A 15,846-nucleotide genomic window follows, 5' to 3' on the forward strand; every position below is an offset into this window, starting at 1 on the left:
CTTTCACAAGATAATTGGAGGATTTATTAAAATGTCAGTTCTTAGTACTTTATAGAGGGTGTATCATTTGGATATGGGGAACACCTTTATGTTAATATGCTGAGCACACATATAACATTTAGGAAAGCATTTGGCTACAAACAACCAAATACCTAAGAATGTAATAAGTCAGTATTCATATGTCTCACATCTAGAAATCTGGAGATGAGGGAGACCAGGGAAGCTGTTCAACTGTGTTGTCGGGGATTCAGGTTCTTTCCACCTTTATGTTTTTCCATATGCAAGGTGTAAGCTTTTGTCATAATGCTTGTCACCTCATGGTCATGAGATGGCTGCTGTAGCTCTAACACACGCTCACCTTCCAGTAAGAAGAAAGAAAAGCAAAGGGGAAAATAAGGAAAGGCAAAGTTTAAAGGGACAAAAATGTTTTTCTCCTGTTGAGACTTTACTTTTTCATTGGGACAGAGACACCAGCCCCAGGGATTTCCACCTACATTTCATTGGCCAGAATTATAACATATGGTTAGCCATAGCAGTAAGGGAGGCTGGGAAATTGAGTATATTGTTTTCTAGCCTCTTCGGAAGAGGAAGGCAAGTAAAAAGGGAGTTGGGAATGAATGTTGAGTGAATCCTATTTATAGCTTCTGCCACAGTTGTCTTCTTCTTTTTCTTCTTCCTTTTTATATATTTTTTTTATTGAGGTGAAATTTATGTAACTTAAAATTAACCTTAAAAATTATTTTTATTTTTTTAAAACATCTTTATTGGAGTATAATTGCTTTACATTGTTGTGTTAGATTCTGCTGTATAACAGAGTGAATCAGCTATACATATACATATATCCCCATATCCCCTCCCTCTTGTGTCTTTCTCCCAGCCTCCCTATCCTACCCCTCCAGGTGGTCACAAAGCATCGAGCTGATCTCCCTGTGCTATGCAGCTGCTGCCCACTAACTATCTGTTTTACATTTGGTAGTGTATATATGTAAATGCCACTCTCTCGTTTGTCCCAGCTTACCCTTCCCCCTCCCCATGTCCTCAAGGCCATTCTCTACGTCTGCATCTTTATTCCTATCCTGTCCCTAGGTTCTTCAGAACCATTTTGTTTTTTAGATTCCATATATATGTGTTAGCGTACGGTATTTGTTTTTCTCTTTCTGACTTACTTCACTCTGTATGACAGACTCTAGGTCCATCCACCTCACTACAAATAACTCAATTTTGTTTCTTTTTATGGCTGAGTAATATTCCATTGTATATATGTGCCACATCTTCTTTATCCATTCATCTGTCAATGGACACTTAGGTTGCTTCCATGTCCTGGCTATTGTAAATAGTGCTGCAATGAACATTGTGGTACATGACTCTTTTTGAATTATGGTTTTCTCAGGGTATATGCCCAGTAGGGGGATTGCTGGGTCATATGGTAGTTCTATTTTTAGTTTTCTAAGGAACCTCCATACTGTTCTCCATAGTGGCTGTCTTCTTTTAAACTTGCCAGTGTATCTTTGTAGCTGCTGGTACAACTTCTGAAGGTGTTATTGCATGTCCATCTGGGACCCCTGATGGACAGATAGCTTGGATCACATGACCCTTCTGATTCACTGACTGAGAAAATGAAAAACCTATTATGCATTCATCAGTGCTTTTACATAAATTTCTAGTTTATTAATCATATCTATATATACTTAAAAATTAGTCGTATATATAGACTTTGTTATTCCATCTACAGATACAATGGATTCACAGACCTCTTCATATAGCCTTGCTAGTCCCCACGGGTTCACTTTCACTACTCTACAGCACCCTCATTTCCTTTCAGAAACACGGAAATGGTCATGTCACCATAACCTTGGTTAAAAATCTTTAATTCTTTTTTGCCTACAGAAGAAATTCTAAAATAATTAGCATTTTATTCAAGGCCCTCTACAACCAATCTTTGGCCTTATCTCTGGTCACTGTCCTCTCTCTCGAGCTGCTTTGTTCTGCTGCGGAGGCTTTGCACATGCTATTTGCACTGAATGCTCTTCTCTCTCTTCCCCATCTGCTGAAGATCTGTTCCTGCCTTAGACCCATATCAGACGTTACGTTTGCTGTGTGGCTTTCCCCAGGGCCCTGAGGCAGAGTGGGGGAGCTCTCCTCTGCCCCTTCTAGCGCTTCTTTGTCCCTTAGTTATGGTGCATTGCCCATTTATTGTGATTGTTTATAGGCTGACTCATCCCAAGGGAACCAGTCTCATTCATCTGTCTGTTTCGAGAGCCCAGAATGGAATCTGGCATATTGAGGGAATTCAAAATTTGTATATTGAATGAGTAAATGAAAGAATGAAGGGAAATAGGCAGGGAGTTTATTGTAAGGTCTTCGCTTAGATCAAATCTAAGAAAACAGGCTGCTGCTTTTGTCTTCCTCCTAGAACCAGACCTTCGTTAACACAAAACCAGACTTTCATTAATAGGACCAGATCTTATTAAGATATGTGTTTAGGACTTTGAAAAAGCTGTCTTGCATTTCAGGAGTTGGAGGGCTCTGTTTTCTGCTCTTAATGTGCCTTAATTTTCTCTGGATTGACACAAAAGCAGTTTGGATGTGGTACACTCCCAAGGATCATTCGTGACTGTGGTCATTAAAAGAGTTGTTTTCGGAGCCATGGGTGTCCTTGGTGAAGGTTCAGGGGTCCTCATGAGGTGCTCCCTTTTGTGTGTGAAGTACTTTTGATCTTAGCTGCAGAGACAACCTTCAGGCACAACAAACTACAGTGATTTCTTCTGTGGTGGGCTGTGGATGGTTGATCAGGGAGGCATCCCCACGAGCATACGAATATGTTCTCTACCCACCGATCCCATGCATGTGCATTAGCTGGCACTGCTCCTTACCCCTCCATGCCCACCTCCTCATGCCCCATAAAGAGTCTTTGTGTGAATTAGAAAAAGGTCCTCCTTCTGCACAGAGGGGATAGAAAAAGCCAACCCCCTCTGGATGGGCAGAGCTCCATGGGTGCATGACTCAGAGACCTGACAGTATATCTGAGCGAAGATAAAGGCTTTCTTTCCTCTGGGAAGAAGATAACCAGCACCGGCCAATGGTAACTGGGTAATGATAGTGGTCATACCCTCAGTCTCTACCTTAAAAATATAACTTGCTCATAGACATTTAAAATAATAACTATTTTTATTACTTATTTTTAATACTTATTTGTATTTTTATAATAACTCTTAATTTTAGAACATTTTTAGATTTACAGAAAATTTGCAAAGATAGTTCAAAGAGCTCCCAAATACCCCATTCCCAGTTTCCCCAATTATTAAGCTTTTATATTATTATGGTACATTTGTCACAATTACTGAACCAATATCGATATACATTATTATTAACTAATGTACATTATTGAAATTTCCTTAGTTTTTCGTAATGTCCTTTCTTAGTTTCAGGACCCCATCAGGATACCACATTTAGTTATCATGTCTTCTTAGGCTCCTCTAGGCTGTGACAGGTTTTCAGACTTTCCTTGTTTTTTGATTGCCTTGATGGTTTTGAGGAGTACTGGTCAGATGTTTTGCAGAGTGTCTGTCAGTTGGGATTTGTCTTTTCCCTATGACTAGACTGAGTGTTTTAATGGGTTTTATTATTTTTAGGTGTGGTAAGGCCAACAGATCAGGGGATGACTGCCATTGAAAAGATAGTTTGTTAGTATTCACAGATCCCAAAAGAGGGGGTACACATCATACCACGGAGGCCATGCTGAGAAGCATTGGGGTTGTTAGGCGGAGGGAGGGAGGAACTGTGGGCAAGAGTCTTTACTGTGGTTTCTGCAGGAAGGAATGGGTTCTGCCAGGTAAGCAGGCTTAGGATTGGCTAGTTTGAATAATTTTAGTGCACTCTGGGGCATAGGGGCTGTCCCTAGATGTCTGGTACCTGTCTGGGGTTATCGGGGCAGGTGGAGAGTGGCTCAGGATGTGAAAGCTTGGTGAGGGAGGTGTTGGGGTGTGGTTGCTGGTTTGGTTGGCTGGTATCTGAAAAGCATGCCTCTTGGAGGGGGGACTCTTCCTGAGGAATGGAGGGGAGGGAGGAAGGGGGAGGTGACGGAGGCAGGAGGCCAAGGCAAGATGACTCAGGGGTATTTTCTGGTTGTCCAAACAGGGCATGTCTGGGATACGCATGTAGGGCAGATGTTAAAGTATTAAGTTTACAGAAGATGGAAACATGCTTAGTACTCTGGGGTTATAGATTTTGGGGAGAAAGACCGTGGAGGTAAAGTGCCATTTTCATCACATCGTATCAAGGATGTAACTTATCACTGTTGATACTGACCTTGAATACCTGGCTGATCAGGCCCTATTTTGTGGCACCATATCTACTTCACATCTGCCTTTAATGTTCATCTCATATGTTTGAAGTGTTTGTAGGGTAGGGTCTTGGTAAACACCCAGTGTAGTTTTCCTTGAATCTTAATCTTCCAGAAGAATGAACCCGCCTGTAGTGGGTTCTAGTTCTTAGACGGGGGGCCCTCTTTGGGGTGGGTGTCTCCACGGAATACAGTCTTGAAACTTGGGCCTTAGGCAAGATGAGTTCACAGGGGAGACTTGTGTCTGAATATCCTGCTGTTCTCTAAAATGGTCGTCCTTTGTATACTTCCAGTTGCTGAATGAATACTTCAGTAAATACCGACAACTCTGTCAGGAGTTGGAGTTGATTATCACTGAAATGAGACAGGATATATATTCACAGTACTTAGCTGTGAGTTAAAATGCTCAGAGTACTAACCTATTTTTGTATATAAATTTTAAAAATCCTGGTTACTCCGTAAGTTGCCTGACCAAAACCTGAGCCCTCTCATGTTGGTGGAGATCATGAAAGATATGTCAGTGTTCCTGCTCTGCTTTTGAAAATCCCGAGTTGGGCAAGGCAGGCCATGGAGCTGGTTGGTAACTCACCTGCACCCCTTTTTCCCCCTCATGCCTCAGGGTCTAAGTCGCAGAACTGTCTGTGGAACTCCCTCATCGACAATCTCACAGGGAATGTCCAGGAGAAGCCACGGCCGACGATTGTCCATGACCCCCGGCCACCGGAGGAAATCCTAGCTGATGAATTGCCTCAGCTTGATAGCCCGGAAGCCTTGGTGAAAACGTCCTTCAGGTTTGGTGGATTGCAACTCAGTTTGTTCCTTCTTTTTGCTTGTGGAGTTATTTCAGTCCAGTTGGATGCCACGTCAGCGTGGCCAGCAAATTACCTCATTTCTCTGCACGAAGTAAATTAGAATTGATGAAGTAGTGTCGGAAGTAATGCCGCTAAACTTCTGGCTGGATTTCCTGAATGTAGTGAAGACCATATCAGTAGTTAAGTTGCTGTTGGTATTTAATTGGTATTGGCATTTAAACGCTGAGGCAAAGGATTTACTGACATTGGCAATTTGAATTGGATTAATGAGTCTTTTGCTTCAAAGGAGGATGACGCAGGGAGATAAGTGCACAGGGAAAAAGCACGTGGTGGGAATTAACTCAGCCCCGTGCCTTTAGAGTTCCTTGCTTCTAGTTGTAAGAGAAGTGAGAGCTGCTGCCTCCTGAAATGAAGTGTGGATCTTCTTCTGTGGTTTCCCAGGTGGCTGTTGACTCTGTTCTTGTTCATCGTTTAGTCCTGCGTTTTCCCGCAAAGTTCTCTGGTGTTTTCTTTTTGTATTGCACTCCACTTTCATCATGAGGCGTCTCCTTACCTTCTCACCTGTATTAAATAAAAATCAGCCTGGGTATGGATGCGGTATAGAAAAGTGATTCTTTTTTCTGAATGGGTCTTTCAAACTCACTTTTGAAATACGCAGTCGTACTGGTATCAGAAATTAAGGTTTAATGATTTTGCCAGCCTGCCTTCCTCCCCTCCTTTCCCCCTGTTATTCTAATTTTACTTCTTTCATTTTTCTTTCCATTATATAAGGCTTTCATACTCTCCACATGGCCAGTAGTACATGTAAGCTTCCCTTTTCTTCCCTCATAAACAAATCAGACAGGATTTGGAGTCCAGGAAATATACTTGAAAAATGTGTTCTCTTCTGCATCCAGGTGATATGTGTAATCGCCCAGTAAAAGCCATTTCATTGTGTGAAGGTTCTTAGTGTGGACTGAATTATAGATGAGTTCTGAAAAGGAGTGATGAATAGGGGTTTGGATTTCTTTATATAACGTGACTGACGCAGTGGCGGGACCAGAATTGCAAGGCAAATGCTTTTCTTATTCCTAGTAAGGGTCTACTGCATTGTGAGGTTTAAGTAAAATAAAAACCACTCAAGTAGAGAGAAGTACATGCTATGAACCTGTGATTCTCTGCAAGTGACTGTGGGGGGAAGACGGGAGGGTGAATGGGTCTCGTGGTCTGTGTGTTCTCATCTGCAAGTGTCTCTGGTGGAGTCAACCCCTTCATATACTGTCTTCTGGTAATTACACCTTCCACCTCAAACCAGGTTCATCATCTTCTTCAGTGAATAGCTAAAGAGCTGCTCCCATGAAAAGAACATCGTATTTGCTAGCCCAACTCCATTACCATCATCCCTTCTCTTTGCATTCCCTCTGTGCTCTTTAATAGAGATAAGGTACTGATGGCCATGAACTTCTTTTGCTCTGCTAGTTGTATTATGTGCCAATGTCTTGGTTCCAGAAAGAGATTAATTTATAAGTTTGTTAAGGTCAGGATTTATTTCTGATTCCTTGTAGCACTTGGTGTGTAGTGGGAGAAACACAGTAGGTGTAAATATGCCAGTCCTATAGCAGTGGAACCCAGAAATGTATTGGCATTTGTTGTTCATTTACTGCTCTCCTTAATACAATTCTGTGCTATCCTGGAACCATCCTTTCTTCCAAAGAAGATAGTTGATTTCAATAGCAATGTTAGAGGGTAAATATTCTCTAATGCAGTTGTCCTTAATTGTGGTAGTAACATCAGTTGTGAGATTTGTTGCAGATAAATTATTATAAGCAAAATGTGGGAATAGCTTACTTATCAAGAAATAATTTAGAGCAGAATCAAGGTTGCTTTTGTAGCGGAAGACCTAAATAGACATTTCTTCAAAGAAGACATACAGATGGCCAAGAAGTACATGAAAAGCTGCTCAACATCACTAATCATTAGAGAAATGCAAATCAAAACTACAATGAGGTATCACCTCACACCAGTTAGAATGGGCATCATCAGATAATCTACAAACAACAAATGCTGGAGAGGGTGTGGAGAAAAGGGAACCCTCTTGCACTGTTGCTGGGAATGTAAATTGATATAGCCACTATGGAGAACAGTATGGAGGTTCCTTAAAAAACTAAAAATAGAACTACCATATGACGCAGCAATCCCACTCCTGGGCATATACCCAGAGAAAGCCATAATTCAAAAAGTCACATGCACCCCAATGTTCATTGCAGCACTGTTTACAATAGCCAGGTCATGGAAGCAACCTAAATGTCCATCAACAGACAAATGGATAAGACGATGTGGTACATATATACAATGAAATATTACTCGGCCATAAAAAGGAACGAAATTGCGTCATTTGTAGAGACTGTCATACAGAGTGAAGTAAGTCAGAAAGAGAAAAACATCGTATATTAACGCATATATGTGGAATCTAGAAAAATGGTGCAGATGAACCGGTTTGCAAGGCAGAAATAGAGACACAGATGTAGAGAACGAACGTATGGATACCAAGGGGGGAAAGCAGGGGTGGGGGTGGTGGGATGAATAGGGAAATTGGGATTGACATGTATACACTAATATGTATAAAATAGATAACTAATAAGAACCTGCTGTATAAAAAATAAATAAAATAAAATTCAGAATGAAAAAAAAGGTTGCCCTTGTAATACCACTTGTTTTCTAGATGCCTTTTGGATTGCAGAGAAGGAATGAGTTATAGCTGGATATTAAATAATGTGATAGGAATATATCACAATGTGTTCTCCCCTACCTCCCTTTTTACTCCAGGAGTGAAAAAACCTGGTAATTGCTGACTCCAATATTAGTGACTCTGGAAAATCTAGGATGACCCGTGCATTATGCTCCTACAGTTTCAAACTCCAGGGGTGCCTCCATGATCAGCGCTCTCAATCCCTACTATGACTTCTTTAACCAAGCAGTACAGTCATCCCTTTGCTGAGATTGAGGTGTTGGGTTCTTTTTTCTGACTCTGAAATTCAGTCTCTCAGCCACCGTGCCGTGTGTGTGTGTGTGTGTGTGTGTGTGTGTGGACACACTTATACACAACCCCACACACAATTAAGGGATCCAGGCATGTGACTGTGAACATCCTGCCCTTTGCGGTTCTGCAGAGTCTTGTTTGCTGCGGAGGAACACATGGTTCTCGTGAATTGGCATCCTCTGTCCTCATAGCTCCTCTGCAGGATCGTTACCACCGAGCAACAGAGTAGAAGTGATAGCTTTGCCTACTCCCTTCTCTTTCTCCTTGTTCACACTTGGAGGGCATTTGGAATTTGGGGCCACAAAATATGGTCATCATTTTTTTTTTTTGATTGGGCAAGGAAATGCCTCTTTATTGGTGCTGGAGCTGTTCCTGAGGCAGTCAGACCATGGGACCCTCATTGGGACCCTTGCCCTCAGCTACTTCCATCTGTGGGAGATACTCTGTCCCAAGGACACCTATTGTATCAGCTTCTGTAACTGATGCAGAAGTGGGCGTGGTAGGTGGGGATGTCCTTCCGGGCAGCAGCTGGGGACGCACGTGCAGGTAGCGCTTGGCAGCCACCTCCCACTCCTCCACGCCTTTGAGCAGATACACACAGAGTGAATAAGATCAGACTTGGGTTTTGTGGGTCCAGGTGCAGACACTGTGGGCTCTGAACGCTCACGAAGCCTCTGACATGAAAAAGTCTGCTTTCAAAACCCGAGACTTTTGAAAAGAGGAAAGTGGGGACCATAGCTAAATAAAAAGGCTTGAGTGTCTCGAAAGTAGACACTTCTGGGAACTGTATCCAGGTGCCTGTTTTCTTTGTTCCTCACGACCTGTCCCTTTGAACCTTGTTCTGCTCAGGTTTTTCTTAAAAGAGATGAGAGAATATGCTGAGCCTGAAGCTTAAGGAAGATAGACCAGTCCAGCCAGTCTGATTAGTGACCCAAGAGAACAGGAAAGAGCTGGCTGCTGAGAACCCTTTATCTCCCCAGCTTCTAGTGTGCACATTTGCAAAGGTGAGACCCAGCCCAGATTGTACTGAAAGTCAAGGAAACCAATGTTTACTGAGCATCTGCTATGTCTAGGACTGTACATTCATTTACTCAATCTCCCCAAACCCTGGCAAGGTGTGTATTGCTATCCCAGTTGTGCAGGTCAGGAAACTGAGTCTCAGAGAGATCAAGTAACTTACCCAGAGCCACCCAGCAAGTGGCAGAGCTGGAAATTTCAACCCAGTCCACCTGGCTCCAAAGCCTTACCTGTCCACCATGTTCTACCACCACATCACCTTGGCTTTCCTGCTTCTGGGTTTGCTGTTGGTGAAATAAGGTAGCGTGATTGATTCTACTAATCTGGGTGTGCAATTTGGATATATAGTTTGAGGCTTATCCTATGAGACTGACCCTGTTCTATTGTACTAAATCTTTTTTCTAGTCTAAACTTACGTTTTTGATCCACCTACCCCTTTCTGGTAGGAGCCCATTAAGGTAAACTTGATGTCCAATAAATTCGTTGAGGAATCCTGTTAAATGCAGACCCACATTCAGTAGGTCTGGGTAGCAGCCTGTGAATCTGTGTTTCTAACAAGCTCCCAAGTGATGTGATGGTCCAAGGACCACCCTCTGAGGAGTGAGGCGTGGGCTTTGGAATACCACAGGCATGAATTTGCAAATGCTCTTCTTAACTGTGTGATTTTGAGTCATGGTTTTGATTCTCAGTTGCCTCATTTAACAAATGGAAACAGTGAAATAACAGCAGTGGCCTTGGGCCCTGTTGCTAGGATTCAGTGGGCGATGAATATGGCAGCCCCTAATTCCTTCTCTCCCAGTTTTTCAAAATCCTGTTTAGGAGTGGATTGATCCTCTGCACCTTGATCCCCTTCTTCTGTGACTGGGCTGTGCCATGTGCCCCAGGCTGGGAATATGAGCCCAGTAGGTACTTTGTGAGCAAGGCTGGCCTCTGGCCTGACCTCCTTGGGCAGTAGTGGAAATTCTGAAGCCATCCAGCACGTTGGCCATCTCAGTTACTTACCTTGAATTGTGTGACTCAGCATAGGTTTTGATCGTTTTGCATTTGGAAGAAGAGTATGCTCACTCCCTGGAGAGTCACTGGGGGATTGATGGACTTCTCTTCCCACACAGAATGGACTTATTTGGGCTTTGGCAAAAGCGTTCCTGATTCTATACATAACTTACTAAGAATATGTTCCAGAGAGCAGAACTGCATTGAGCCAACACCTCGGCTGCACATGAGATTAAGTCCTTGTCAGATCCCACTTAATGGATTGCGTTTTCCACGCAGAATTAAATCGTTGAACTCATCCTCATTTTGGCTTTTGGCATTCATTTTTCGACCAACAGCTATAGCCAAGAAGCCAGTTTCTGACTTGATTACTTTCAGGAAATGTGCAATCTGGCTGATGATAGGGCTTGGTGTGGGGTAGCGTCCCCTGCAGCTTCAGACCCCACCCCGGAATGAGTCATGGGTTAAAATTCCCAATTAGCTCATGGGAAGTCTGGTCACATGTCTTTCTCTATCACCATATGTTGGTCACCCACCGGGAACTTCGGGGGGCCCCTACTTCTGTGACTTAGTGCTGTCTCCCTGGAGTTGACATTTTTCTTTTCTAGTCTTCGCTAATCCAAAGCAGTAGAGTTTTGCTCAGGTCTGTGAAGGGGAAAAATGAAAGAATGAATTCTGATTTTTTTTAAAACTCAGAAGAGTTTCTGTTGCAACTTTGGCTTCCCACAAGGGAAATACTTAGGCTTCTCTTTGCAAAGCAAGTTTTTATAGACAGATTTTCCAATGTTGGAAATTGACAAAGCATATATCATGCAGACACTGTTCCGTTTGCATTCTTCCTGGTCCTTCCACTAGTATTTTGGGAAAGAGGGAGTTTGTCTCTGTGGTGGCCATGTGAATGCACCTCTCACATCTCTGACCACACGGAATGTACTTGACCCATGGCCCCAGCTTCTGTGCGAGGATATTTGTCCCTGGGATGGCTCTGGCTGTGTTTCTCAAGGGTACTTTCAGCCAATGACTAAGAGTGCCAGGGATCCTAAGGGTGGCCATTCCTGGGAGACACAGGACTCCTCTGATGGTGACTTCAGCTCGAGGACTCCAAGTTCCTTGGTGAACTTTCTTTATAACTGCACTGTGATCTAAGACGCTCCCACCCAACCTGCCGTCCTTCTCTCCTTCACTGGAAGTCAGACCTGCATCTCGCCTCTCCCTGCCTCCTCTGGCTCCTTCCCCATTTTCTCTTTCAGATGTTCCCCCTGATAAATTTCTTGCATGTCTAATCCTTCCTTGGCACCTGCTTCTCAGAAGGCCCCGGCTAACTCAGTCTCACACCATGCTGCGATCCTCTGCTGGCCCACCACTGCCAGCTCTGTGCTGTGGGCACAGCTTCAGCTTCAAGGCTACTGGCCTAGAAATCCTGGGCCAGTTTTCTGTGCTTGATTTTATATTTCATGCTGCATCTTCCCCGTGGGCTCTAGTGGTGGGGTGAACATGGGGCAGGCCACAATTTTTTTTAGTCTTTTGTACTTTTATTGCCCACTGGAGACTTTGCTGAAACATTGAGATTAACTAAAGAAACTACAACATGAGAAGGGAGCATTTAAAATCGTACCCCAAATATAATTGTATCTTTTGTACAAAGGAAATGCCAAAGAATGTTGGACATTGTACAGCTGGTTTGGACACTTTGGTTGCCAGCCAGTGGACCTGTCTCCAAGGCTAACTTCCCCTTAAGAGCGTATCCTTTGTCAAACCAGACACATTCTCATCAGGCTATTGGGGAAGCCAGGGTTCTACCCATAGGAATGGCACTCATCGGAGGTGTCCTCAACAACTTGGTATATGCCTAAATCAGAATAACTCCTAGCAGCACATTTTACAAAGTGTGAGTGAGTCATCCTAGGAGAATCCCACAGGGAGGAGTGGGGAGCTTCAGTACTGTCAGGTGGGGGAGAGGCTCGGATACTCCTGGAGGCTTCATCTCCATCTCTCTGCCAGTGTGCAGCGTGGGTCAACCTCCCGTGCCTCCTGATGAGCGACAGGAACTTCTGTCCTTGGTCACACAGAGACCTGAAGTGTGCTAGGAGTCTCTGAAGTTCTCTCTAAATGAAGGCAGGCCTCCCATCTCTCTATGGCAGTGCTTTGCATCCTTTCGAGGTCTGGTCATGATTCTCATGTGCTTCTGGATCAGATGGTCTGGCCTTTAGCCCTTGGGTACTTTGTCCCCATGTCAACCTCATGGGCCAACTCCCCAAGCACAATCCTTGGTAACTTCTGAGGTTCAACCTCAGGAGCTTGTGGGAACCTCTGGGGCCTGTCCAAACCACACAGAACCCAAGAGATAACTCGGGGAAGCTAAAACCCAGCCTCCTTCTACCTGACTCTACTGGCCACAGAGTTTACTCAGATGTGGACCTTCTGGTTTATGGGTAGACGTCCCTCTAGAAAGAGAAGAGGAAGTCTCACTCCTGCCCCGTCTGCCTCGTCTCCCCATAATCCCCCAAGTCCGAAAAGCTGGGTCTCTGGCTTCCTGCTTCTCCTACATTATATCCTCCTCTTCCCCAGGACCAGACCTTGGGCTAAGTCTTAATGGTGGATGAGGTAAAGAGACAGATTGGCCTAACTGATATGGGACCCTACACTGGGAAATACCTCAGAAGCACCATATATGTTATGCCTTAGAAACTTTCAGTGATAAATGACTTTACCTCATTGGTTTTTCTGCAGTAAAATTCAGGTTCCCTAAATACAAATAGAGCAAAACCCTTTGAAACTGTGCCCTACGGTCATGCAAGTCTGGATATCCCTTGATGATTGGTCCCTGTCCTCAGCAGTGGGGGATCCCGGGTTATGTTATGAACCTCACGATAATGTTACCTTGTGTTTTACTCTGTAGAAATTTTTGTCCCCACTTGCAGCCTTAAGGCGGGGCTTCTGCCCTTGCTAGCAGGAAAGGAGAGATTTCCTTCTTATTGAATCTTTCTAATAACAGGTGCTCTCTTCCCATTCGAGTGCTCGGTCCTTGTTCTGCAGTCACATCCCATGCCCGGCTCCGGAGCCACTTGAGGTGAACTGGACCAGCACATACCCTTGCCCCTGGACCTCACACGGATCAGTGAATATGTTGAATGACACTTGGTGTAACCATTGAAACAGGCCAGACTGGATCATGGTGGACATAAAAGGGAAGCAAAAGGAATGGCGTTAGCCAGGGTCAGGAGGCAGGAAGACACGGCGTATGTTGAAGGAACTGTTGGATTTGTGTCTAAGGCATGGGAAAGTGGGGCAGTCTTGGAAAAGTAACGTTGAGACCAAATACGGCAGGGCGTTGTTTGCCACGAGAAGAAGGTTCACTTTTATTCCATAGGCAGAGATCTTTGGAGCGTTGGGAAATCTTTGGGGAAGCAGAAAGAAGACTGCATATTTTTTTCTAATTAAATTACAGAATTAGGATTTATATTTTCATGCCTCTGCCCTCTATACACAGAACATCAAGACTAAGGTTTTCTGCCCGGCAGCAGAGATGGAATAATGGAGGTGGAGAACAGCATGGAATTTAAAAATCTATGGAGGAAGAGCATGGACAATCAGGGGAAGACACTTGTGAGAATATGTCTTCCCACATGGATTGGAACAGGGACCATTGTTTTTTCTATTACTTCTAAATGTAGTAGCAGCTAATGGTTATTGAACAGACAGCCCCATGACTGTAGTCTGGCTGCTCCCCATTTATTGATTACTGGTAAGTGCAGCAGGAGTTGAATTTGCTAAGATGAATTACCTCTAGACCCCAGAGGCCAGCTCGGTTGGGGAAGGATGGTTATTTGAACAAGAGCTGTAGACATGCTAGACATGCTTGTCCTCCTTTGGAAGGGATGATGATTCTGGCTCAGGTGATGGGGTCAAGTACTCGGAGGCAGACACATTGCAAACTGCCTGAGAGTATAACTTGTGCACACTCTGCAAAGCCAGAAACAGGAGGATGTGAATCAAATAGCAAACTTGGATTCCGGGATCCAAACCTTGATCTGTACATCAGTTTCATTCTTTGAAAATGGTCCAGATTGAGAATGAGAAAGGGGATGTATGCAGAGGGCTGAATTATATTTATTAAATTTTGTGTTTCTCTGTTGTTTTGATAATTATTCTATCTTCGACCCTGTCTGGCCCTGTCGGGGCTGAGTTTCGTTGGTCATTAGGTTTCCATGGGTAGCACTGAATCAGGCTTTTGTGTCTAGCTCTAAGCCAACTGGTAGGTACCTACATTGTTTTTCAAAAAACTATTTTGACAATTTTTAAACCTTCAGAGAAGTTGTAAGACTAGTAAAATGAACAACTGTCTATCTTCCACCTAGAGTCACTTTTGCTTGCTTGCTATCAAATCTATCATCTATTTATCTTTTTTTTTTCCGAATCTTTTGACCTTAAGTTGTAGACATCATGACCTTTCAGCTTCAGCTTGTATCGCTTAAGAGTGAGACCACCTTCTTACACACACAGTATAATTACCAAATTCAGGAAGCTTAACTTTGATATAAAACTATTATCTAATATACAGCCCACATTCAGATTTCACCAAATGTTCCAATAATGTCTTTTATGACAATCTTTTTATCTGATCCAGAACCCGTTCCTGAAGCACACATTACATTTACTTGTCAGTCTCCTTTAATTTGAAGCAGGTTTTTAGTCTTTCTTTGTCTTGCATGGCATTAACATTTTGAAGCAAACGGGTCACATGTTTTGTGCTGCAGAATGTTCCTCAGTTTGGGATTGTCTGATCGTTGCCTTGCGATGTGATTCAGGTTATTCATGTTGACAGGAATACTATGTAAGTGATGTAGATGTTGCGTCCTCCATGCAGCACTGGAAGAGGGCTGTTGATTGTCCCATTACTGGTGATGTTAGCTTTGATTATTTCATTAAGGTTGTTTCCCCTAATGTGTCCCCTGTAAAGGTGCCGTTCTGCCCTTTGTAGGTAATAAGTTATCTGCGGGGAGATAACTTTGAGACGATGAAGATAATCTCTTCTTTCTTTCTTTATTTTTTTAACATCTTTATTGGAGTATAATTGCTTTACAATGGTGTGTTAGTTTCTGCTGTATAACAAAGTGAATCAGCTATACATATACATATATCCCCATATCTCCTCCCTCTTGTGTCTCCCTCCCACCCTCCCTATCCCACCCCTCCAGGCGGTCACAAAGCACCCAGCTGATCTCCCTGTGCTATGCAGCTGCTGATAATCTCTTTCTTAACAAACTTTTATGCAATGGTTTTAGCGTCACTTGATGATTCTTGCCTGAATCAATGGCAATTTCTAACTCTATTATTCTTTCTCCATTTATTAAATGACATTTGATGGTAAATAAGAGCTTTCCCTTTCCTTCCTCTCTTGCTCCCTTTCTAGATTGTAGTGTCAGCATGCACTCTGGATTTTTCTTTCATCCATTGTTTTATAAGCTGTTATATCTTCATCCTACCTGGAGCCCAGGGAGGGTGTTTGTGAGAGAAAGGACACAAAGAAGGGTGGTATGGGCAGTCCTTTAGTCTAAAATGCATCAACCCTAATGGGCAGAAATAAGTTTGACTTGGAATATGAAGAAGTGTATCAGCAAATCCAGGCTCTAAATAATCCCCTGTCCTGCGGGTAGGGGCTC

At 43.4% G+C, this 15,846-nt stretch overlaps 1 protein-coding gene across 1 annotated transcript in view; it reads left to right on the plus strand.

The window, feature by feature from the left end:
* Nucleotides 1–5,090: 5,090 nt before the first annotated feature.
* PDE1C (phosphodiesterase 1C) overlaps nt 5,091–15,846 on the plus strand; it is a 351,587-nt gene continuing 340,831 nt past the window's right edge. Inside the window, exon 1 of the mRNA XM_060156875.1 lies at nt 5,091–5,133. The gene's annotated coding sequence lies outside the window, so the exon portion shown is untranslated. The remainder of the gene's footprint in view (nt 5,134–15,846) is intronic.

Source organism: Lagenorhynchus albirostris, chromosome 8 (assembly GCF_949774975.1).
Source record: "Lagenorhynchus albirostris chromosome 8, mLagAlb1.1, whole genome shotgun sequence".
Taxonomy (NCBI): Eukaryota; Metazoa; Chordata; class Mammalia; order Artiodactyla; family Delphinidae; genus Lagenorhynchus; species Lagenorhynchus albirostris.